We start from the raw sequence: 24,327 nt of genomic DNA, 5'->3' as shown, positions 1-24,327 counted from the left end.
AGTGGTGGGGAAGATGCTGGAGTCAATTATAAAAGATGAAATAGCCGAACATGTGGATAGCAGTAACAGGATCGGTCCGAGTCAGCATGGATTTACGAAGAGGAAATCATGCTTGACTAATCTTCTGGAATTTTTTGAAGAAGTAACTAGGAAATTGGACAAGGGAGAGCCAGTGGATGTAGTGGACCTGGGCTTTCACAAAGCATTTGATAAAGACCCACATAGGAGATTAGTGGGCAAAATTAGGGCACATGGTATTGGGGGTAGAGTGCTGACATGGATAGCAAAGTGGTTGGCAGACAGGAAACAAAGAGTAGTGATTAACGGATCCCTTTCAGAATGTCAGGCAGTGACTAGTGGGGTACCGCAAGGCTCAGTGCTGGGACCGCAGCTATTTACAATATACATCAATGATTTGGATGAAGGGATGCAAAGTAACATTAGCAAATTTGCAGATGACCCAAAGCTGGGTGGCAGTATGAACTGTGAGGAGAATGCTATGAGAATGCAGGGTGACTTGGACAGTTTGGGGGAGTGGGCAGATGCATGGCAGATGAAGTTTAATGCGGATAAATGTGAGATTATCCACTTTGGTCGCAAAAACAGGAAGGCAGATTACTATATAAATGGTGCCAAGTTTGGAAAATGGAAAGTACAACAGGATCTGGGTTCCTTGTACATCAGTCTATGAAAGTAAGCAGTTTTTAAGAAGGAACTGCAGATGCTGGAAAATCGAAGGTACACAAAAATGCTGGAGAAACTCAGCGGGTGCAGCAGCATCTATGGAGCGAAGGAAATAGGCAACGTTTCAGGCCGAAACCCTTCTTCAGACTGATGACCCCCCCCCATCAGTCTGAAGGTTTCGGCCTGAGACGTTGCCTATTTCCTTCGCTCGATAGATGCTGCTGCACCCGCTGAGTTTCTCCAGCATTTTTGTGTACCTATGAAAGTAAGCATGCAGGTACAGCAGGCAGTGAAGAAAGCGAATGGCAAGTTGGCCTTTATAACAAGAGGAATCGAATATAGGAGCAAAGAGGTCCTTCTGCAGTTGTACAGAGCCCTAGTGAGACCACACCTGGAGTATTATGTGCAGTTTTGGTCCCCTAATTTGAGGAAGGACATTCTTGCTATTGAGGGAGTGCAGCGTAGGTTTACAAGGTTAATTCCCGGGATAGCGGGACTGTCATATGCTGAGAGAATGGAGCAACTGGGCTTGTAAACTCTGGAGTTTAGAAGGATGAGAGGGTATCTCTTTGAAACATATAAGATTGTTAAGGGCTTGGACACGCTAGAGGCAGGAATCATGTTCCCGATGTTGGGGGAGTCCAGAGCCAGGGGCCACAGTTTAAGAATAAGGAGTAAGCTATTTAGAACGGAGATGAGGAAACACTTTTTCTCACAGAGAGTGGTGAGTCTGTGGAATTCTCTGCCTCAGAGGGCAGTGGAGACAGGTTCTCTGGATGCTTTCAAGAGAGAGCTAGATAGGGCTCTTAAAAATAGCAGAGTCAGGAGATATGGGGAGAAGGCAGGAACGTTGTACTGATTGGGGATGATCAGCCATGATCACATTGAATGGCGGTGCTGGCTCGAAGGGCCAAATGGCCTACTCCTGCACCTATTGTCTATTGTCTATTGTCCTCTGACAGAAATGAGAGCAATTATTTCCAAACATCCTTAAAACACTTTCATACATGATTAATACAAATGAAACAAATACATTTTCTAATTCATTTTCTAAGCATATATTCTATATCATGACCCTGAGCTCTTTGTCCTATTATTTGCATTGGCAAGTAACGGAAGATCAGCTACCAACCAAGCATCTTTTGTTAAAGGCAGTCAACTTACAATGAGTACAACCGAGTATCAAAATTCATACTGCATGTTACACTCATTTACACATTACGTAGCTTCCCCTTTAGTTCAGCTAGGCTGCAGGAGAATCTGGAGAATCCCCTGCAACTGTTTCTCCACACGTCCAACATATGGCTCCTCCTTCTTGTCATGTCTCTCACTTACAATGCCTCTTCCGTGAAGCAATCTCACCCTCTAATATGGCTTTCTCTCCTTGATGTTGGTTATAATGTGTGTTGCTATCGTCTGGCTGCATTGGGAATGTGCCTTCAGGCGATGGGCTTCTTTTATTGCTGCACTGCAAAGTATCTGCAGATTTACTGAGTTGAGAGCGATCCTGCCAGGAACGACGAAGGCTGCACTTTAAAGATTGTTTCTCGGTCCAAAGCAGCATAACCCTTTTTCAAACCTGTCATAGCTTTTTGAGGAGGATCAGATTTGACACTCACTCTGACCACATCGTTTTATTGCACTAGATATGGGTGAAATAACATTCCTAAGCACAGTGTTAACAGGAATCAGATCAACTCTGTTTAATGTTGTTCTAGACAGTTCACACAAATGTGGCAGTATAACAGGCTTTGGAAGAAACAACTTCCAAAAAATGTCATGATGACTCTAGTTCTATTATGGGAGATCTCTCGGTTGCTATAAATTTTAACTCTCCTTCCCATTCTCATACTAATCTTTATATCCAGGGCCTCCTCCAATGCCAGAGTGAGGCCACATGCAAACCGGAGGAAAAGCTTATATTCTGCTTGAGTCGCTCACACCTCAAAAGTATGAACATTGAAATCTCCAATTTTAACGCCCATTTTCTTCCCTCCCCCACACCCCCCCCCCCCCCCCCCCCCCCCCCATTCTTCCATGTGCCACACCTGGGAGCAGCCATTTCTCCCACGATTCTGCCCCCCTTTCCCCTTCCCCTATCATATTCTACCTATATCCCTTTTGGCTCCATATTTTACCCCTCTTCCTTATTTTGCGCCCTTTTGTCTCAGTTTTATTTCCAGCCTTTGTCCACCTATTTGTCCATTATACCCTCCCACGTGAAGCCACCTAACACTTGCCAATCATTGACCACCTCACCTCTTTTCCAGCTTTCTTCTCCCTATAACGGTCCGTCTGAAGAAGGGTCACGACTCGAAATGTCACTTCACCACGTCCTCCGGAGGTGCAGCCTGATCGGGTGAGTTACTCCAGCACTGTATTTTTTAATGTGAAAATCTTACAGGTGCTGCCTTTCTGTGAGAATATGAGAATACAGTTGTAATGTTACATACTCCTGATATATTGAATAGATTATTAGTGTCATAGTATGCTACGTAAAAAATATCACGATACATCTTATAGCAACGTTACAAAATTTTGAGATTTTAAAAATCAAGTCTGCAATTTATCCCATCAAATAAAGCATAAAAAGAAGTTTAATGTGACACCTAATTCACTTTCATATCTTTAGTATTAAAAATGTTATGGCCATTTTCATACTCGGAAATTAGCATCATGTTCCCTATTGCTTTTCCATTGACTTAACTCAAAAGCTGTGATCGAGGACAGTCAAAAGCCCATAACGTTCTTCAAAATTAAGAGAACTGAATGAAATTTTCAGTTATTCTAGATTGAAGCATTCTGAAACAAATATGAAACAATCTTACTTGGATGACCTGAAATTAAAGCATATAATTAGTTAGTTACCTAATTGTAGCTAATTACAAAATTCAATTACTAGATCTAAACATCTATCCATTTCTTAAGAAAAGGCTACATAGAAACATAGAAACATAGAAAATAGGTGCAGGAGTAGGCCATTCGGCCCTTCGAGCCTGCACCACCATTCAATATGTTCATGGCTGATCATCCAACTCAGTATTCTGTACCTGCCTTCTCTCCATACCCCCTGATCCCTTTAGCCACAAGGGCCACATCTAACTCCCTCTTAAATATAGCCAATGAACTGGCCTCAACTACCTTCTGTGGCACAGAGTTCCAGAGATTCACCACTCTCTGTGTGAAAAATGTTTTTCTCAGGTTAACATTTTTAAATAGCCTAAGTGTCCAAATAACATTCACACAAATATTCACAATATAACATGATTTTTAAATCTCATTGTCATGAATTTATAGGCCAAATGGAAGGAAGTTAGTGTTTAATTCCCGTAACTGAATGGCCATTTAAATCATCTTGAGAGTGAGATTTTGTGGAACTCGATCGTTTGGAACGTTGCATTTGCAGTGAATTTAAACCCCATATCGACAGGAAAAACACTGCCGGTTCGTATGGGGCCTTAATCAGATTTTCGCCGATGAAATTTTGATTAAAGTAATCTTAAGAAGCAAGTTTATATGTAAAATAAACAACTTACCTTATGTTTTGTCCCGTACGTGAGATCCGTTCCGTTGTCGGCATTGACGGCGTTGACGGCGTTAGAAGTAGATTTTTATTTTACTCCAGCAATTAAATTGTCCCGCATTTTTTTTTAAACTTCCGAAAACGGCAGTCAGAACGATTTTTCAGCATCAGGTAGTAGCCCGAGAAAATATATCTCGGACAGGCAGGAGAAAATGGCATTTTAATCCCGCCCCCCCCCTCAAAGGCGCCAAAGTCGCGCACACGGTCAGTGACAGAACTGCAGCGCCGCTGAAGGTAAGTTTTGTAACATACCTACATCTTATCATGCTGAACAATTCCTGTTCCAGGCATACAGTGGCCCTATCCCCAAACTCTATCTCCGCTACAGTGATGACTGCATAGGGGCTATCTCCTGCACCCATGCAGAACCTACTGACATTAACTTCACTACTACTTGCCATCCTGCACTAAAATTCCCTTGGACAATCTCCGACACCTCCCTTCTGTGTTTTGATCTCACTGCCTCCATCACAGGAGATAGACTATCAACTGACAACTATAAGTGAAAGTGAAAAGATGGCGGCCGTAAGGCTTGCCGCAGTACAAGCAGTGTTCCTGTCTGCCGTTTTAGTGTCTGCGTTATTTGTTTGCAAAGTGTCGTGCTTAATCCAGTACTCCCGTTCGGAGCTTTTAAACCTCAGTGATTTGGGCCCATCTACATCCTTGCTGGAGGAGAAATTACGGGACTTAAACATCTCAAGCCACTCTACATCATGGCTGCCGGCCAAAAAAGGCCGCCGCTCCGGCACCTTTGCCAGGTTCAGGAGACGCCCTTACCGGCCACCGCTCCCAGCCCTTCTGCTGTCAAACGTCAGATCCCTCCGGCACAAAATGGATGAACTCCAACTTATGATACTAACTAACAAAGACTTCAGTGACTGCTCTGCCATCTGCCTGACAGAGACCTGGCTGGATCAATCAGTACCTGACCAAGCGGTAACACTTCCAGGTTTCACATTACATCGTGCCGATAGATCATCCAAACTATCGCACAAGGCGGCGTTTGCATAATGATAAATGAACGCTGGTGTACAAATTCTACAGAACTCACCCTTGTATGCTCCCCGCACCTGGAATACCTCACTGTCAAATGCAGACCATCATTCCTCCCACGGGAGTTCGCATCAGTAATTATGATCTGTGTTTACATTCCACCTGAGGCTAACGCTAACACCACCATAGCCGAGTTAGCAAACTACGTCACCTCAGTGGAAAATTCACATCCGGACACAGCAGTCATCGGCCTTGGGGACTTTAACCAGACCAATTTGTCATCTGAGCTCCCCGGCTACCATCAGCAGGTAACTTGCCCCAGCAGAGGTACCAACACGCTGGACCACTGCTACACTACCATCAAAGAGGCTACCGTGCATTCCCGAGGGCTCCGCTGGGCAGGTCCGACCACGCAATGCTGCTGCTAATTCCACAATACAGGCAAAAAGTTAAATCCTCCAAGATACCAACAAAACTTGTCCGGTGCTGGTCCCCTGAAGCCATCGAAAAACTCTGGGGCTGTTTCGCGTGCACAGACTGGAATGTTTTCCATGCTGCAGGTGACCTCCACGACGTTACCGTTGCAGTGACGTCATATGTCAATTACTGCGTGGACCTATGCATACCACTCAAAAAAGTCAAACACTACAATAATAATAAACCGTGGTTTAACAAGGACATTAAAAAATTAAGAAAGGAGAAAAATTCAGCTCATCTGGCAGGAAACAAAGAACAATATATGGCTGCCAAATACAAACTGAGATCTGCTATAAGAAGAGCCAAATCCAACTATGCCACTAAACTAGAAGAACAAATCACTACTAGTGACACATGTTTCATCTGGAAAAAAATCCAAAACATGACGAACTACAAAAAGAAACCCACCCCCACACCTGATAGCGACAATCAGCTTCCTGATACACTCAACTTTTTCTATGGGAGGTTTGAGCAGGCACCGGCTCCACCACCATCTCCCCCCGACCCCCTCCCTCCCCCCCCCCTTTCACCATCTATGAGGAGGAGGTGAGGAGCACCTTCAGGGGACTTAAGAGGAATAAAGCCCCCGGCCCAGATAACATCAGCCCCTCCATTCTCCACCACTGCGCTGCGGAACTGGCTGGGGTTTTTACCAACATCTTCAACACCTCCCCCTGTCAAAGCTCAGTACCCAATTGCTTCAAAGAATCCATTATCATCCCGGTTCCCAAGACCAACACCATCTCCAGCCTCAATGACTACAGACCCATTACCTTGACATCGGCAGTCATGAAATCATTTGAGCGCATCATACTCAATCACCTGAAAACTGTCACCACCCCACTCATGGACCCATACCAATTTGCATACAGAGCCAACAGGTCAGTTGAGGACACCGTCAACTTAGCAACTCATCACATTCTGAACCACCTGGAGTCCGCAAACACATATGCCCGCATCCTGTTCATGGATTTCAGCTCGGCATTCAATACAATAAACCCGGCCATACTGTTCAATAAATTACTGGACATGAACATTGACCCATGCATCTGTTACTGGATTCACAGCTTTCTCTGGAACAGGAAACAGAGGGTGAGGATCAACAATAATACATCCTCCCCTCTGTTCCTCAGTACAGGCACACCCCAAGGCTGTGTTCTCTCACCCTGGCTTTTCTCCCTTTACACAAACCAGCTCATATCCCACCACAGCTCCGTCAACTTGTACAAGTACGCGGACGACTCAACCATCATAGGATTCATCACCAACAACCAAGAAACTGAATACCGTGCACAGGTCAACCAAGCAGTGACCTGGTGCACAGACCATGATCTCTTACTCAACTCATCAAAAACAAAAGAACTCATCATCGACCTAAGACGCCAGCCATCCCCCAAAACACCTGTGCTCATTAAAGGTGAATCCATCTTCATCACTGACACTTTCAAACTCCTTGGAACCCACATCAGCAACAACCTCAAATGGAGGACAAACGCAGACCACATCTATGGAAAAGCCCAGCAAAGACTTTTCCATCTCCGACAGCTAAGGAAGTTCAGAGTAAGGTCTCATCTCATGCTCCGCTTCTATACAGCCATCATCGAAAGCATCCTCACTTCATCCATCACAGTCTGGTTCGGCAGTCTCGACTCACTCTCCCGGAAGAAATTACAGCGCATCATAAACAGAGCATCCAAAATTATTGGCTTACCCCTACCATCCCTTGAATCACTTTACCACAAACGGACACTTCACAAAGCCCGCAAGATCATCTCTGATCCCACTCACCCTGCACACTATGCCTTTCAGCTACTGCCCTCTGGGAGGCGTTACAGGTCAATTGCCTCCAAAACAAACCGCTTCAAAAACAGTTTCATTCCCACTGCAATTAACTTTTTAAACTCTGTACGGTGAGGAAATACGAATAAGCATGGCCCTTACGTATTATGAAATGTGTCTGTTTGTATGTATATCTATGTTACAAGTTTAATGTTTGATGAAATGTTGGAACCTGTACCGAGCTGTACTGATAACAAATTCCACAAGCCTGGCTGTGTGGTCATTAAAATACAATGCAATACAATACATAACTAAAACTCTGATCTTGTTATCTTCCGGTTTGGCGGTCATTCTATTTGTGCAAGAACAGTTTGCGATAGCACTACCAATTTTTTGCTAGTTCACTCGTTCTCCTGTGCTGTGATTGCACCAAGTTTCGTTCAGATCGGTTGAATGTTGTGAAAGTTAGCGAGGTTTCAAAAGCGTGCACAGATCGATCTCTTCTCCTGCCTTCCAGCGCCACGTGGATTAGTCTCTTCTCCTGCCTTCCAGCGCCACGTGGATTAGTCTCTTCCCCTGTCCCTCTCCGGGACTGTCCGCCCCTTCCTGCGCCATTGCGTCTTTAGTGGAGCTGAGGGTGGCCGGCGGAGGTTTCCAACCGGAATTTCGGAGGGACCCGAAACAGTCCCTTGGCAGCAGCCCTGCCCCAAGCAGCAGCCCAGAGTTGGAGATGTTGCCTATGTCGCCAAATGGAAAGCAGAGACTCTGATCCCGGCTGAGGAGAGCGACCAGCGACCAGCGCCTGCTGTGAGTCCCCATCACACCATCAGCTCCAGCCACTACCTCTCTGGTCCCCCTGGCTGGCTCCTCCCCCCCCTCCCCGGGATGCCCCTCTCCCTTTCCCCGTCTTTTCTCCGAGTTCACTGCCCCCCGCCCGCACACCCATCTCCCCCCACACAACCCCTCCCGCCCACACACCCCCGCCAACACTACTCCGCCCACACACCCCCCTCTGCCCACACACACACCCCCACCCCCCACCACACCCCCCCACACACACACCCCCCCACACACACACACCCCTGCCCCACACCCCCCTAAACACTCCCCCACAGACACACCCCCCCCCCCCCCCCCCACAAACACCCCCTCACACAACCCCCCCCCACACACACACCCCCCACACCCACCCCCCTCACACAACCCCCCCACACACACCCCTCCCACAGACAACCCCCACACACACCCCACCGCCCACACACCCTGCCCCCACAAAATCTGCCCCCACAACCCCCCCTCTCTCCATACACCCACCCCCCCACACATAATCCCCCCCACACACACCATCCCTCCACACACCCTGCCTCCCACACACCCCCCGGCAAACACCCCCCGCCACCCACAAACCCCACTCCCCACAACCCCCCTGCCCTCACAACCCCCTCTCTCCCCCCACACCACCCTCTCCCCTCCTCTTACGCCTCTCCGTCCACACACACCACTCCTCCCCTCCCACCCCACACATCCTCCCGCCATACACCCCACTTCCATCCTCCCCTCCTCCTCTCCCCCTCCTGTCCTTAGTCTAGTTTATTGTAAACCTACTGACCCCCACAGCAATCTAGACTACACTTCATCCCACCCTGCCTCAGGCAGACTCCCTACTCCATCCTCTCCATCCCTCCCTCATCCTACTTCTCCGACAGGTTCTGTCCTGATTAAATATAATTGATTTATGCCGTGCTGTCACCTTCCCCTCAGCTAACAATGAACCATTCTAAACTGCCTTATCATCACCTGCTTTGATCTATCATTTTCACACCTTCTATGTGCACGTTCTATATATCTAGACTGCCTCTCCCCTGACTCTCAATCTGAAGAAGGGCCTCAACCCAAAATTTCACCCATTCCTTCTCTCCAGAGATCCGCTAAGTAACTCCAGCATTTTGTGTCTATCTTCGGTGTAAACCAGCATCTGCAGTTCCTTCCTACACAAGATAAATCTGCATTATTTTATTAGTTTGCTAAAGGACAACACTTTCTGTTAAATAAGAAATACCCCTACCACGACTAGTTGATTACCAGAACAAGAAAAAATACTGACTTATTTGCAGAAACTGCAACCCAGCAGGAGAAGACCACTCACCCTTAAGATCGTGGTTGGTCTGTTTGTAATGTCAGGTTTCCATTTATATCTGCTCATGGAAATCTTTCCACCCTCTTGTTTTGTGACTGCCACTCCATTATTAGCCAAGAAGAAAACTAAGCTTCCTATCAACCTCCCAATGAGTTTCACAAAATTGCAGGAAGTGCACTTTTACTAATTATTCAAATTAGCCACAGAATGTTGGTACTGGCAGCTAACAGCATAAGAGCAACTTGTTATAATAAGTGTTATGATCCCGTAATGACACTCAACCTTGGAGGCCCAGATGGGGAACAAGAATGTCATACTGAGGCTTTATAAGGCACTGGTCAGACCGCATTTGGAGAATTGGGAGCAGTTTTGGGCCCTATATCTGAGGAGAGATGTGCTGGCATTGGAGAGGGTCACGACCTGCAATGCCACTTATGTAAGGGACGATTGGGTTAAGATATGATGAGTGTTTGACGGCACTGGGCCTGTACTTGCAGGAGTTTAGAAGGATAATGGGGGATCTCATTGAAACTTATGTTTCCATTAGTGGGAGAGTCTAGGACCAGAGGGCACAGCCTCAGAATAAAAATATGTACCTTTAGAGAGGAGATGAGGAGGAATTCCTTTAGTCAGAGCATGGTGAATCTGTGGAATTCATTGCTACAGACGACTGTGGAGGCCAAGTCATTGGGTATTTTTAAAGTGGAGATTGACAGGTTCTTGATTAATATGGAGTTTAAAGGCAACCATGATTGAATGGAGGAGTAGACTCGATGGACCGAATGGCCTAATTCCGCTCCTATGACATGGACTTATGTAGGGCAGCTGGAAACACAAGAAAATACAGATGATATCATCTTGAGAAATAAAAATTGTTGGAGTAACTCAATTGGGTCAGATAACGTCTGTGGGGGCAATGGACAGTTTCGGGGCAGGACTTTACTAGATTGGAGTAGTGTGGAGAAAAATGAAAAATTGAGGTGGGGCGAACCGAGCCTGGCAAGTGATTAGTGGATGCGGGTAAGAAGAGGTTGTTTGGCAGAAGGAAGCAGTAAAGGACAAAGGCTAGAGGTGGAAAGGCCACACAAAGATGTCAAATAAGAAAAGAAGAGGAATGAAATGTAGCCAAGCCAAGCCAAAGAATGAGTGGAAGATGACATGGGAGAGGGGAGAGATGGGAGATAAAAGTGAATTATGGAGCTCAAAGATGAAGTTTGTGTGCACATTGGAGGGAAAGGAACTGGGGTAGTGAGAGAATGGGTGTGCACTGGGGTGGAGTTGATGGGAATGGGGGAGGTTAAAGGAATGAGATAGAGGGATGGAGTTTACTTGAAATTGGAGAATTCAATGTTCATACTGTTGGATTGTAAACTGTCCAAGTGGAATGAGTTGCACTTCTTCCACTTTGCATGTGGCCTCTCTCAGGCAATGAAAGAGGCCAAGGACAGAAAGGTCAGTATGGGATTGGAAATGGGAATTAAATGCCTGGCAACCGAAAGCTCCAGCAATCCTTCGTGGATAGATAAGTGGTCACATAGTTTGTGCTTGATCTCATCGATGTAAAGCAGATTTTAGCAGGAGCACTGAATGCTATAGACGAGGTTGGAAGGGATATGCATGAACTTCAGTCCCACCTGGAATGGCTGCAGGGCTCCCTGGTGGAAGTAAGAGAGCTGGGGGGGATGACAACATGTGTTACATCTCTTGCAGTTGCTGGGTAAATGCCTGGGGAAGACATGGATTGGGTGGGAAGCGAAGTGAAACCAGGTTGTTGCAGAGGGCATGGTCTTTACCGTAAGCAGAAAAGGATGGGGACAGGAGGATATGACTGGTCGTGGGATCATATTGAAGGTGTCGGAAATGTTGGAGAATGATGTGTTGTGTGCAAAGGTGAAAGGTGAGGACCAAGAGAACTCTATTCTTGTTCCATCTGGGGCAAGGGGCAGTCGGACACAGATGAGACATGGGCCACATCCATAACAGCAAAAAAGAAACCGCATTAACTGGACATCACGGATGTCCTCGAGTCCAAAGCCTAATTTTAGGAGCAGATGTGGCGCATTCAGGGAAATTTAGAAAACGGTATGACTTCCTTGCCTGAGACAGGGTTTGAGGAGGTGTAATCAAGGCAGCCTTGGGAGTGAGTTTGTCATAGATGTCAGTTGATAGTCTGTCTCCTGTGATGGAGACTGGAACTTGTGCAAGAGGCGGTCAGAGATAGTTCAAATGAATTTGAGGGCAGGTTGGAAGCTAGTGGTAATGAATGAATGAATACTTTATTCTCATATGTGACAAGTCATCGTGAAATTCTTTGCTTGCATACCCAAGGTATGCAAATAAACTCCCATAAAGGGTGTTACAAAGCAGCCCCATGTCAAGCCCCCCTTTGTTTTTTCCCACATCCCTCCTCCATCAGGGCGGTACCCCCAAGCCGGGTCCTCCATTGCTCTTCCCCCTCCCTCTGGGTGGTCCCTTCACACCGGGTCCACCATTGGTCTTCCCCCTCCCTCACGGCGGTCCCCGACTCCGGGTTCTCCTTTGTTTCTTCCTCCGGCAGTGGCGTCCTCACTTCCGAACTCTGTTCGGCCTCATCCGTTGATCGGCGCCATCTTTGACCGCCGCACCGACCTATCCACTAACACTGCCGGATCCTCTCCAGATGCCTCCATGGCGCTGGCCCGGGCCACAGCCGTGGGCTCCACAGGTCCAGGGGCCATTGGCCACGGACTTGGTTGACTCGCGAGGCTCCACCTCCGATCCATGAGGCTCCGACCCACTGTAGATCAACCATATTAATCTCTGTCAATATAGCCTTCACCACATATATTATGCATGATACACATGCCACCATGTAATCCAGTCCGGGATTTGAGTAGGACAGCAGCCACTGATAACAGCCTGCTTGTCCCTTAGTTTGGTAGTCTGCAAGTAGATGCGATGAGTGTAACAGGTATGTATTGTTCTCTCTGCATGGGTTTTAATAAGTGCTCTGTGGTTCACCTAATACTTTGTAATGTTTCTTTTACAAAAGATGATGTCAGAAGTGGGATACGAACCCACACCTCCAATTGGTGACAAAACACCCACGAGGCTCCTCCGCTGGCTGTGAGGCTTCGACCCATGAGGCTCCACCGCTGGCCGCACGACTCCGATCCATGAGGCTCCACCGCTGGCCCGTGAGGCTCCGACCCATGAGGCTCCACCGCTGGCCCGTGAGGCTCCGACCCATGAGGCTCCACCGCTGGCCCGTGAGGCTCCGACCCATGAGGCTCCACCGCTGGCCCGTGAGGCCCGGGTTGCAACCCATGAGGTCCGGGTTCTGAACCCTGAGACCCAGGTTCCAGTGGTTAGATGTGGGAGGTGTCTCAGATGTAGAGTGGAAGAGACTAGACAAGAAGGGATAAATTATAACCAAGTTATTTGGAGATGAATTCAGTGGGGCAGAAGCAGGTAGAAACAATGGGTCTGTCTGGGCAGTCTCACCTGTTGATTTTGGGGAGGAAATAGAAACTGGCAGTGTGGGATTGGGGAACTACAAGTTTGGATGTTGTGGAGAGGAGTTGACGAGATGATAAAATCAAAGATGGTGGCAAAGCATTCATCAATGGGGTCATGGTTAAGGGTGGCCGAGAGCTGGAGTTTCATTCCTTCAGTTTGTAAATGCTTCATAGAGGTTTCTATCCCACTTATCCTTTATGTTTGTTTTCTCTCTGTATTCAATCTTTCTTTCCCACTCCTTAATATTTTTAATTTTACTCTATTTTACCCTATTTCCTTTTCCGCACTTCCTTTCTTCTTGTTATTAAGTACAATTGGTAAAGGAGACAAACTGTTGGTTGCCATTGTCCCACATGCTCTATTGACCTTCTTATCAACCTGCACTTCCACCGGTTTGGTTTGCAAAATTGCTTCCAGATGACGGGTGATGAAAACATGCGATTCATGGGACATGCCCCGAGATGCTCATTCCAGTAAGTTTATGGTTGTTAGTTCACATGATACGTTCAACTTAATCGGTAACTGAAATTATTACAAATTTGTTATTATACATTTTGACATTTATTTGTAAAGAATATTACAGTTTTTAATACATTTATTGCATGGAACTGTATGAGAAACACACAAAATGTTCAGATTGAATCTTATACATAAATACTTAATAATAATAATTCACAGTGATTTTTTTTTATTTGTTAAGCGGAAAACAGCTGGCATTCCCAGAATGCAGGAACAGGCATGTAAAGTACTGTAATTTTGTGCCTTAAATACTTGTAACAGAGCCTTGCTCACTGATGGGAGCATGATTTTGTAACTGTTTTGAAGTGATTTAAAATCAATTGTTTAAACCCTGATTTAATGGATTTTTATTTACTCATTTACAGACTGTGGACATTTCCGACAAGCATTTATTGCGCATCAATGATCACTCCCTGAACTAATTCAGTGAGACACTTCAGAATGAGTGAAGTATCAGGCTCATTGGTGGGTCAGGAGGAACAGGAAGGTCAGTCCAAATAAGGGCAAAGGATTTCCTTCTTTGAAGGACATTAGTGAGCCCCTTGGAATTTTACAACAATCTAGTAATTTTTACAGTTATCATTACTGATACTAATCTTTGTTCCAAGTTTTTTTAATTACATTTTATTTCCCAGGTATCATGCTGGGATTTGAGCTCATGTCTGTAAATCATGGTTTAGGAGATAGTTCAAAGGAATAATAATAAGAGGCAAGAGTGGAAGTTAGACCGCTGGAGAATGATTCAGGAGAAGTGATAATGGAGAATAAAAAAAAGGCAGAGAAGTTGAATAACTTTTTTGCATCGGTCTGCACAGTGGCAGACACCATCAATTTGCCTGAAATTCAAGAGAGTCAGGGGGTGGAAGTTAGTGGAGTGGCTATTACTAGGAAGAAGGGGCTTGGGAAGCTGAAAGGGTTGACAGTGGATAAGTCACCTGGACCAGATGGACTGCACACGAGGGTTCTGAAAGAGGTGGCTTTAGTGATTGTGGAGGCATTGACAGTGATATTTCAAGAATCGCTGGACACAGGGGAGGTCCCAGATGTTTGGAAATTTGCCAATATTACCCCACTGCACAAGAAGGGAACAAAACAGAATCGTGGGAACTGTAGGCCGGTTAGTCTGACTTCAGTGGTTGGTAAGATTTTAAGGATTTTACTAGTCTAAGTGGGACCCGTTGGCTGGTCCCCCAACGCAATATTCCACCTCTCCACCAATTCCAATATTGGTGGCCAGGTGGGGGGGGGGGGGGGGGCTTTCTGGAGTGCTAGTATGGGTGTTGTGGGCCAAAAGGACTGGTTTCCAGAGGGCATGTATGGATATTGTGGGCGAATGGATTCTTGAACTCACAGTTCAGTCACTCAAGGCTGGTGGACAGTTCAGTCACTCACGGCTGGTGGATTCACAGTTCAGTCACTCACGGCTAGTGGACTCACAGTTCAGTCACTCACGGCTGGTTAACTCACTCACAGCTGGTGGACTCACAGTTGACTCACTCACGGCTGGTAGGCTGGCAGTTCACTCACTCACGGCAGGTGGGCTGGCAGTTGACTCACTCACGGCTGGTGGGCTGGCAGTTCACTCACTCATGGCTGCTGGGCTGCCAGTTCACTCACTCATGGCTGGTGGGCTGGCAGTTGACTCACTTATGGCTGGTGGGGTGGCAGTTCAGTCACTCACAGCTGGTGGGCTGGCAGTTCACTCACTCACGGCTGGTGGACTGGCAGTTGACTCACTCATGGCTGGTGGGCTCACACACACACACACACACACACACACACACACACACACCCTCCATCAGGGGCACTCCATCATAGACCACCAGGGGTGCCGGAGAGATGGCCAGCCCTGCTGGCAGTCTGTTCATTTTTTCACCTTTTTATTATTTTGAGCATCTGTTTAATGTTTGTTTTTATGTTCTTCAGTTTGTTTTATGAGGGGGGAGGGGGGAGGGGAGGAGATCGGGTGAAACTTTTCTTTCAAGTAAGGAGATGTGATAATTTTTCACGTCACTTTCTCCGGTCTCTGCGGCCTACCATCGCTGGAGCTGGGAGCCGCCTCGGACTGTCGTGAGCCCCACCGCGGGGCGCAGACTTAACATCGGAGCGGATCTCTTGCCTAGGATCGCTCCCACCGTGGCCTGCGGACTTACTATCAAGGGCTCGCAGTCTCAGGAGACATAAAATCTGATTCTGATTCTGATCACACACACACACACACAACCCTCCATCACACACAAACACACACACCCTCTATCTCTCTCACACACACACTCACACCCTCCATCACTCACACACTCCATCACACACACTCACACACACTCACACATACTCCATCACACACTCACACACACTCACACATACTCCATCACACACACTCTCTCTCTCACACACACACACACCCTCCATCTCTCACACACACACACACACCCTCCATCACTCACACCACACACACACACACACACACACACACACACACACACACACACACACACACACACACACACACACACACACACACACACACACACTCACACTCACACTCACACTCACACACACTCCCATACACACTCCCATACACACTCACACACACTTATGACAGTAAAACTCTCTTGAATTTACTCACGTGACTGAGCGCGACCTGTAGACTGAGCGGGACTTCCGGAATGAGCGGGACTTCTGGAGTGAGCGCGACCTTTGGACTTAGCACGGCACAGACACACAATTCAGTTCAATCAGCACGGCGCAGACTAACAGTTCAGTTCACTCACAGTGCAGACTAACAGTTCAGTTAACTCACAGTGCAGACTCACAGTTCAGTTCACTCACGGCGTAGACTCATAGTTCTGGAATCAACTCTCACTCCGGGGTGATTGACTCACATCCGGCCTCCGGGACTTTATTCTCCAGGCCCCCGTAACGGGGTTACCTTTTTTAGAAACTTTACCTTTTGTTCAGAGGAGGGGGTGGTTTGGGTGGGAAGGGGCGAATTCACCAGGGAGCTACGGAGGGAGCGGTCCCTGTGGAAAGCCAAAAGAGGAGGAGATGGGAAGATGAGGCCAGTGGTGGATCCCGTTGGTTACACTTGTCGCTTAACCTCCCCGTTTTAAAAATTTCAAAATAGACTTTATTCGAGAAATAAATATATACAATACATGATCCTTACAAAAACTCCATCCGACATTCTCGGAGGCTATACATACATACAATACAGTTTCCCCAAATCACAAATGTATCCCCCCACTCTTGCCACTCATGTGGCCCACTGGCGTGGGATCTCTTCTCTTATTTTGAGGGACGTCTCCACCACACCCTGCCCCCGATGTCCAGCAGTGGAAGGACCCTAGACTGTGGTCCTCCCCCACCGAGCCTTGGCGTTGGCTGCACCGAGCTTCAGTTCGACCCTCAGCACGTACTCCTGCAGTCTGCAGCGGGCCAGTCGGCAACATTCCCCGACGGACATCTCGCTCCGCTGGGTGGTCAACAATGCTTGGGCACACCAAAGAGCATCTTTCACCGAGTAGATGACCTTCCAGCAGTACTCCGCAGATTTTCAGCAGAGACCGTTTCGCCCAACACCTCCGCTCGGTTCGCAATATCCAACCTGGTCTCACGGTGGCTCAGCACTTCAACTCTCCCTCCCATTCCGAATCCAACCTTTCTGTCCTGGGCCCCCACCATGGCCAGAGTAAGACCAACCGTAAATTGGAGGAGCAGCACCTCATATTTCGCTTGGGTAGTTTACACCCCAGCGGTATGAACATTGACCTCCAATTTTAGGTAGTCCCTGCTTTCTCCCTCTATCCCCTCCCCTTCCCAGCTCTCCCACAGCCCACTGTTTCCGCCTCTTCCTTTCTTCCCCCCCCCAAATCCACATCAGTCTGATGAAGCTTCTCGACCTATCTCGCCTATTTCCGCTCCATAGATGCTGCCTTCCCCGCTGAGTTTCTCCAGCATTTTTGTCTACCTCCTAGCAACACTCGATGTCCGTCTCTGAATGCGTCCCTGGGAACAGTCTGTAAATCACAGTCCTCTGTGACAGAGCTGTTCGGAATAAACCATGTCAGGGACTCTTGCAGACCTCTCCAGATTCTCTTTGCCAATCCACACACTGGACACACCTGGCACCAAGTACAGCAGCCCCGAGAGCACCTCACATCTAATGACCAAATTATTTCCCGTTATAGAGAGGGAGCATTGCTTCCACAGCTCCAGTTTCTTCCCCACCTTGGCTATACGCTCCAGCCAATTCTTGTCACATGCCTCAGCCCCCCCGAACCAGATCCCCAGCACCTTCAATAAGTGGTGAAGGGGGCAGAAGATCGTTCAGGCCAGTTGTCAAAGAGCATGGCCTCGCTCTTCCTGCAGTTCACCCCGGCTCCCGTGGCCGACTCAAACGGGTCGCAGATGTTAATCAATCTGCGGACCGACCCTGGATCCGAGCAGAAGACTGCAACATCGTCCATGTACTGGGAGGTTTTGACCTGAGTGCCCCCACTGCCTGGCAATGTCACTCCTCTTATGCTCGCATCCTTCCTGATGGACTCGGCAAAAGGTTCAATACAGCAGCCGAACAAGACAGGGGAAAGAGGGCAACCTTGCCTGACTCTAGACCTAATGGGGAAGTTGCCTGATTCCCACCCAATGATTTGGCTGCACTACAGATATCGGTGTAGAGCAGTTGGATCCAATTTCTGATTCCCTCCCCAAAGCACATTTTGGAGAGCACGTCCCTCATGTACGTGTGCGATATCCTGTCGAAGGCCTTCTCCTGGTCCAAGCTGACTCGGCAGGCATCCACCCGTCTGTCGACTCCAACCTGATCTCTCGGTGGCCAGCACTTCAACTCCCCCTCCCATTCCGAACCTGACCTTTCTGTCCTGGGCCTCCTCCATGGCCAGAGTGAGTCCCACCGCAAATTGGAGGAACAGCACCTCAGATTTTGCTTGGGTAGTTTACCCAGTTCATACCCAGCGGTATGAACATTGACCTCTAATTTCAGATAGTCCTTGCTTACTCTCTCCTTCCCCTCCCCTCCCCTTCCCAGCTCTCCCACAGCCTACTGTCTCCACCTCTTCCTTTCTTCTTCCCACCCCCCCTCCCCGCAAACCCCACATCAGTCTGAAGAAGGGTCTCGACCCGAAATGTCACCTATTCCTTCGCTCCAAAGATGCTGGCTCACCCGCTGAGTTTCTCCAGCATTATTGTCTCCCTTCAATTTTTCCAGCATATCCAGTTCTTTCTTAAACATTTGTACCGTATTCCATGAACGTTATTGGGGTGGAAATTCTTGGATTTAGAAAGGATACCATTTAATCAATTGTACTGACTGATGAAAACAGAATCTGTTACCTGAATAATTTGTTCACATCAGTGGTAAACAATTAATTAAAATTGTTAGGCCACATTAAGGGCCTGTCACACTTGGGCGACCTACTCCGCTTGTCCAGAAGAGTGCCTTCAACCTGGAAAGCCTGGAAAGCCTCGAGCTGGATCGACCGGTCGTGTTGAAACCGCGAGCTGGATCGACCGACCACGAGCTGCATCTACCGACCACACACACACACACACACACACACACACACACACACACACACACACACACACACACACACACACACACACACACACACACACACACACACACACACACACACACACACGCACGCACACACGCACGCACACACACACGCACACACACACACACGCACACACACACACACAAAGACATTGCGAAGGTGGGGTCAGGGACAGCGGAGGAGCGCTGTCTGCGCGATGAAGATGAAGGTAAACGACTGCCACAGAGTACCGTAAGTCCTTTAGAGAGCGCGGCTGGGGGGGGGGAGAAAGAAGGGGAGAGAAGGAGAGAGAAGAGGAGAGAATGAGAAAGGAAGAGAGAAGGGGGACAGAAAGAGAGAAAATGGGAGAGAAGGGGGAGGAGGAGAGTGAAGGGGAGGAGAAGGGGAGAGAAGGGGGGGAGAGAAGGGGGGAGATGGAGTGGAGACCCTTTTAAAAAGTATAATAAAGTTAGCGGGCATTTTACCTACCGGTAGGTCTTCATGGGTCGTGAAACTCCAATGAGCCAATCAAAATGAGCCAATCAAAATGAGCCAGTCAGTGAATGAGAGCCTTTGAGTGCCTGTAAGTAAATAGCGACCCCACTACACTGCCCTACGAGTGAAACAGACCCATGCCGACCAAATTTTACTTGCGGAAAATATTTCAACATGCTGAAAATTTTTCCGCAACCTAGCTGAGGCTACGAGTATGCAGGAACCTCCCTCGAGCATAAAGGAGAGTTCCAGCCACCTCATACGACCTCCTAGGACCTTGTGTCGACCATGCTCCGAGTTTGAATCGAGGGCAAACTCTTCTAGACTTGCAGCTTAGGTCACCCAAGTGGGACAGGCCCTTTAAGGTGCACTTCTCATTCGGCGTGCTTTAGTATTTATTAAGCAGATAATGACCCCCAGTGGTGACACAAGAGACTGCAGATGCTGGAATCTTGAGCTTTTTTACTCAAACTGTTGGAGGAACTCAGGTCAGGCAGCATCTCTGGGGTGAAAAGGACAGACAAATGTTTTGTGTCGGGGCCCTTCCTCAGATTATATTGGAAAACAGACATGTATGCAATGTTTAAGGTGAGACTCACCTGCTATTCTCAACTGCTTCTACATGTGGCGTGGCCTGCATCAATTGACTTAAGACTGGCAGACTGGTTACTGGGATGTTGGGAATATACAGGGAATCTGCATGGATTATTCACCTTCTGTCTGAATATGGTTGCAAAAGCTTCAGCCTTGTCTTTGGCACTCATCATTTCACTGAACACGTTTGTTCAGCCCGCCTTGGCCTACACGATCTCCCAGTTGCCAAACACTTGAACTCCCCTTTCCATGCCCATACTATAGCAATGTTACAATACTCACCTTCAGCGGCATTGCAATACTTCCACTGGCCGTGTACGCGACTTTGGCGCCTTTGAGGGGGGGGGTGGGCGGGATTAAAATGCCGTTTTCTCCTGCCTGCGGAGTCGAACTTTCTCAGGTTGTTCAGCTGCTGCAGAAAATCATTCCGACGTCCGTTCTTGGAAGTTTTTTTTTTTAAATCATGGGACAATTTAATCCCTGGAGTAAAATAAAAAGCTACTTCTAATGCCGTCAACGCCTACAATGGGACGGATCTCACGTAGGGGACAAAATATAAGGCAAGTCGTTTATTTTACATATAAACTTGCTTCTTAGGATGACTTTAATCCAAATTTCATTGGTGAAAATGTGATTTTGGCCCCATCTGAACCGGCAGTGTTTTTCCTGCTCATATGGGGTTCAAATTTACTGCAACCGCAACGTTCCAATTGATCGCGTTCCACAAAAACTCACTCGCAAGATGATTAAAATGCTCATTAATTTATGGGAATTAAACATTAAATTCCTTCCATTTGGCCTATAAATTCACGACAATGAGATTTAAAAATCATGTTATATTGTGAATTCTTGTGTGAATGTTATTTGGACACTTAGGCTATTTAAAAATGTTAACCTTTTCTTAAGAAATGGATAGATATTTAGATCTAGTAATTGAATTTTGTAATTAGCTACAATTAGGTAACTAACTAATTATATGCTTTAATTTCAGGTCATCCAAGTAAGATTGTTTCATATTTGTTTCAGAATGCTTCAATCTAGAATAACTGAAAATTTAATTCAGTTCTCATAATTTTTAATAAAGTTATGAGCTTTTGACTGTCCTCATTCACGGCTTTTGTGTTAAGTCAATGGAAAAGCAATAGGGAACAAGATGCTAATTTCAGAGTATGAAAATGGCCATAACCTTTTTAATACTGAAGATATGAAAGTGAATTAGGTGTCAAATTAAACTTCTTTTTATGCTTTATCTGATGGGATAAATTGCAGACCTGATTTTTTAAATCTCAAAATTTTGTAACATTGCTACATACTGACCTTTCTGTCCTGGGCCTCCACAGTCAGAGTGATGCTAAACGCAAATTGGAGGATCAGCACCTCATATCTCGCTTGGGCAGCTTACAACCTAACAGTATGACCAGTATTTTGTCTACCTAAGTATGAATATTGATTTCTCTAACTTCAAGTAGCCCTTGAATCCATTCTCTCTCCGTTCCAACCCCACCCTAGTCATCGTACTAATTTCATTTTCGTCCTGGTGAGTTTCACTGTTTGTATCACGTTATCACTTTCCCCACTGCTAATAATGGACCATTGTGGGCTCCTCCTTTCCTTGATCATCGTTTGTGGCTTTGATCAGCTTTTTTGCATATTTTTTATTCATTTGTTCTATGTTCCTTTTCATAGCTCTTGGTCCCCTCTCCCCTGACTCTCAGTCTGAAGAAGGGTCTTGACCCGAAATGTCACCTATTCCCTTTCTCCAGAGATGCCGCTGAGTTACTCCAGCTTTGCTTGTCTATCTTCTGTGTAAACCAGCATCTGCAGTTCCTTCCTGTACCAGTAGTTTTGTCTTTTGCTGATGACCTCCTGTGGTGAAATTAAGAACTGCGGAGTGGGCCATACGCACAAAAAAAAAAAATTCTTGACTCAATTTGCCCCTTCATCACAACTTTATAAACTGAAATATAAACATTCACAGGATGTGGATATTGTTTATCCCTAATTGTTCCCCAACTGAAAAGTATGTGATGGCATTTCAGTCTCAGTCACAGAGGCCGATGTCAGGAAATCCTTCAGAGGGGTGAACCCCCGAAAAGCACCTGGACCTGATGGTATACCCGGTCGTGTTCTAAAAACCTGTGCGGACCAACTGGCGGGAGTTTTTATGGACATTTTCAACCTCTCACTTCTGAGGTCTGAGGTCCCCACCTGCTTTAAAAGGGCATCAATTATACCGGTGCCCAAGAAGAGTAAGGTGACGTGCCTCAATGACTATCGACCAGTGGCACTAACGCCGGTGGTGATGAAGTGCTTTGAGAGGTTGATCATGGAGCAAATCGACTCCTACCTCGACAAAAACCTGGACCCACTGCAGTTCGCGTACCGCCACAACAGATCAACGGTGGATGCGATCTCGCTGGCCCTCCACTCCGCACTGGACCACATGGACAACAAAAACTCATATGTCAGGCTGTTATTCATTGATTACAGCTCGGCATTTAACACAATCATCCCCTCCAAACTGGTTACCAAACTCGCAGAACTGGGTCTCTGCGCATCCCTCTGCAACTGGATCCTCGACTTCCTCGTCCACAGACCACAGTCTGTTCGTATTGGTGGAAATGTGTCAGCCTCGATAACAATCAGCACGGGAGCACCTCAAGGCTGCGTGCTCAGCCCCCTGCTGTACTCACTCTATACCCATGACTGCGTAGCGAACCACAGTGCAAACTCCATCATCAAGTTCGCTGACGGCACCACTATTGTGGGGCGTATCACTGATGGGGATGAGTCAGAGTACAGAAGAGAGATCGAGCAACTGTCCATATGGTGCCAGCGCAATAACCTGGCCCTCAACACCAGCAAAACCAAGGAACTGATTGTGGACTTTGGAAGGAGTAGGAAGGGGACCCGCAGCCCCATTTATATCAATGGTTGAAAGGGTCAAGAACTTCAAATTCCTGGGCGTGCACATCTCTGAAGATCTTTCCTGGTCCAAGAACACTAACGCAATTATCAAAAAAGCTCATCAGCGCCTCTACTTCCTGAGAAGATTGCGGAGAGTCGGATTGTCAAGGAAGACTGTCTCTAACTTCTACAGGTGCACAGTCGAGAGCCTGCTGACCGGTTGCATCGTGGCTTGGTTCGGCAATTTGAGCGCCCTGGAGAGGAAAAGACTACAAAAAGTAGTAAACACTGCCCAGTCCATCATCGGCTCTGACCTTCCTTCCATCGAGGGGATTTATCGCAGTCGCTGCCTCAAAAAGGCTGGCAGTATCATCAAAGACCCACACCATCCTGGCCACACACTCATCTCCCTGCTACCTTCAGGTAGAAGGTACAGGAGCCTGAAGACTGCAACAACCAGGTTCAGGAATAGCTACTTCCCCTCAGCCATCAGGCTATTAAACCTGGCTCGGACAAAACTCTGATTATTAACAACCACTTTCTGTTATTTGCACTTTACCAGTTTATTTATTCATGTGTGTATATATTTATATCATGGTATATGGACACATTTATCTGTTTTGTAGTAAATGCCTACTATTTTCTGTGTGCTTAAGCAAAGCAAGAATTTCATTGTCCTATACAGGGACACATGACAATAAACTCACTTGAACTTGAACTTGAACTTGTTAATAGTATGTAGATTGGTTAGTACATGTGCACCAATCAAAGTAATGTACTAACACTAGCTCCACCTTACTGTACACTTTATATTAACACTCACTTCCTATGTTACGTAGTTACACCGGTGGTAGAGATGAACTAACAATGTATTGTACTACACCACCATGACTGATTGTACAGTTGTTTCCATGGTGTAAGAATAGCTGGAAATTACCCATTGCGTTTGTCTATCGGGTTTTATTTGCATTTTATTAGTCTTGATCTTTTACTCCGATGGCTCCCTCGTGCCGCAAGTCAACCCAGCTCATCTTTGATGCAGACATAGGCGAGCGATGGAGGCTCTTTGAAATTGACTATGAGCACTACATCAATATCGTCCA

At 46.9% G+C, this 24,327-nt stretch overlaps 1 long non-coding RNA gene across 1 annotated transcript; it reads left to right on the top strand.

Annotated features, from left to right (window-relative positions):
* The first annotated feature begins 2,873 nt into the window (after positions 1-2,873).
* Positions 2,874-24,098, top strand: LOC116979452. Its single transcript, XR_004413735.1, has 3 exons — positions 2,874-2,884; positions 19,785-19,787; positions 23,960-24,098. It is a non-coding gene; the product is annotated as an uncharacterized LOC116979452 (long non-coding RNA).
* The last annotated feature ends 229 nt before the right edge of the window (positions 24,099-24,327 follow it).

This window comes from Amblyraja radiata, chromosome 1, assembly GCF_010909765.2.
Source record: "Amblyraja radiata isolate CabotCenter1 chromosome 1, sAmbRad1.1.pri, whole genome shotgun sequence".
In the NCBI taxonomy this organism is placed as follows: Eukaryota; Metazoa; Chordata; class Chondrichthyes; order Rajiformes; family Rajidae; genus Amblyraja; species Amblyraja radiata.
The sequence above is the reverse complement of the archived record's forward strand: the minus strand, read 5'-3'. Positions and strand labels throughout refer to the sequence as shown.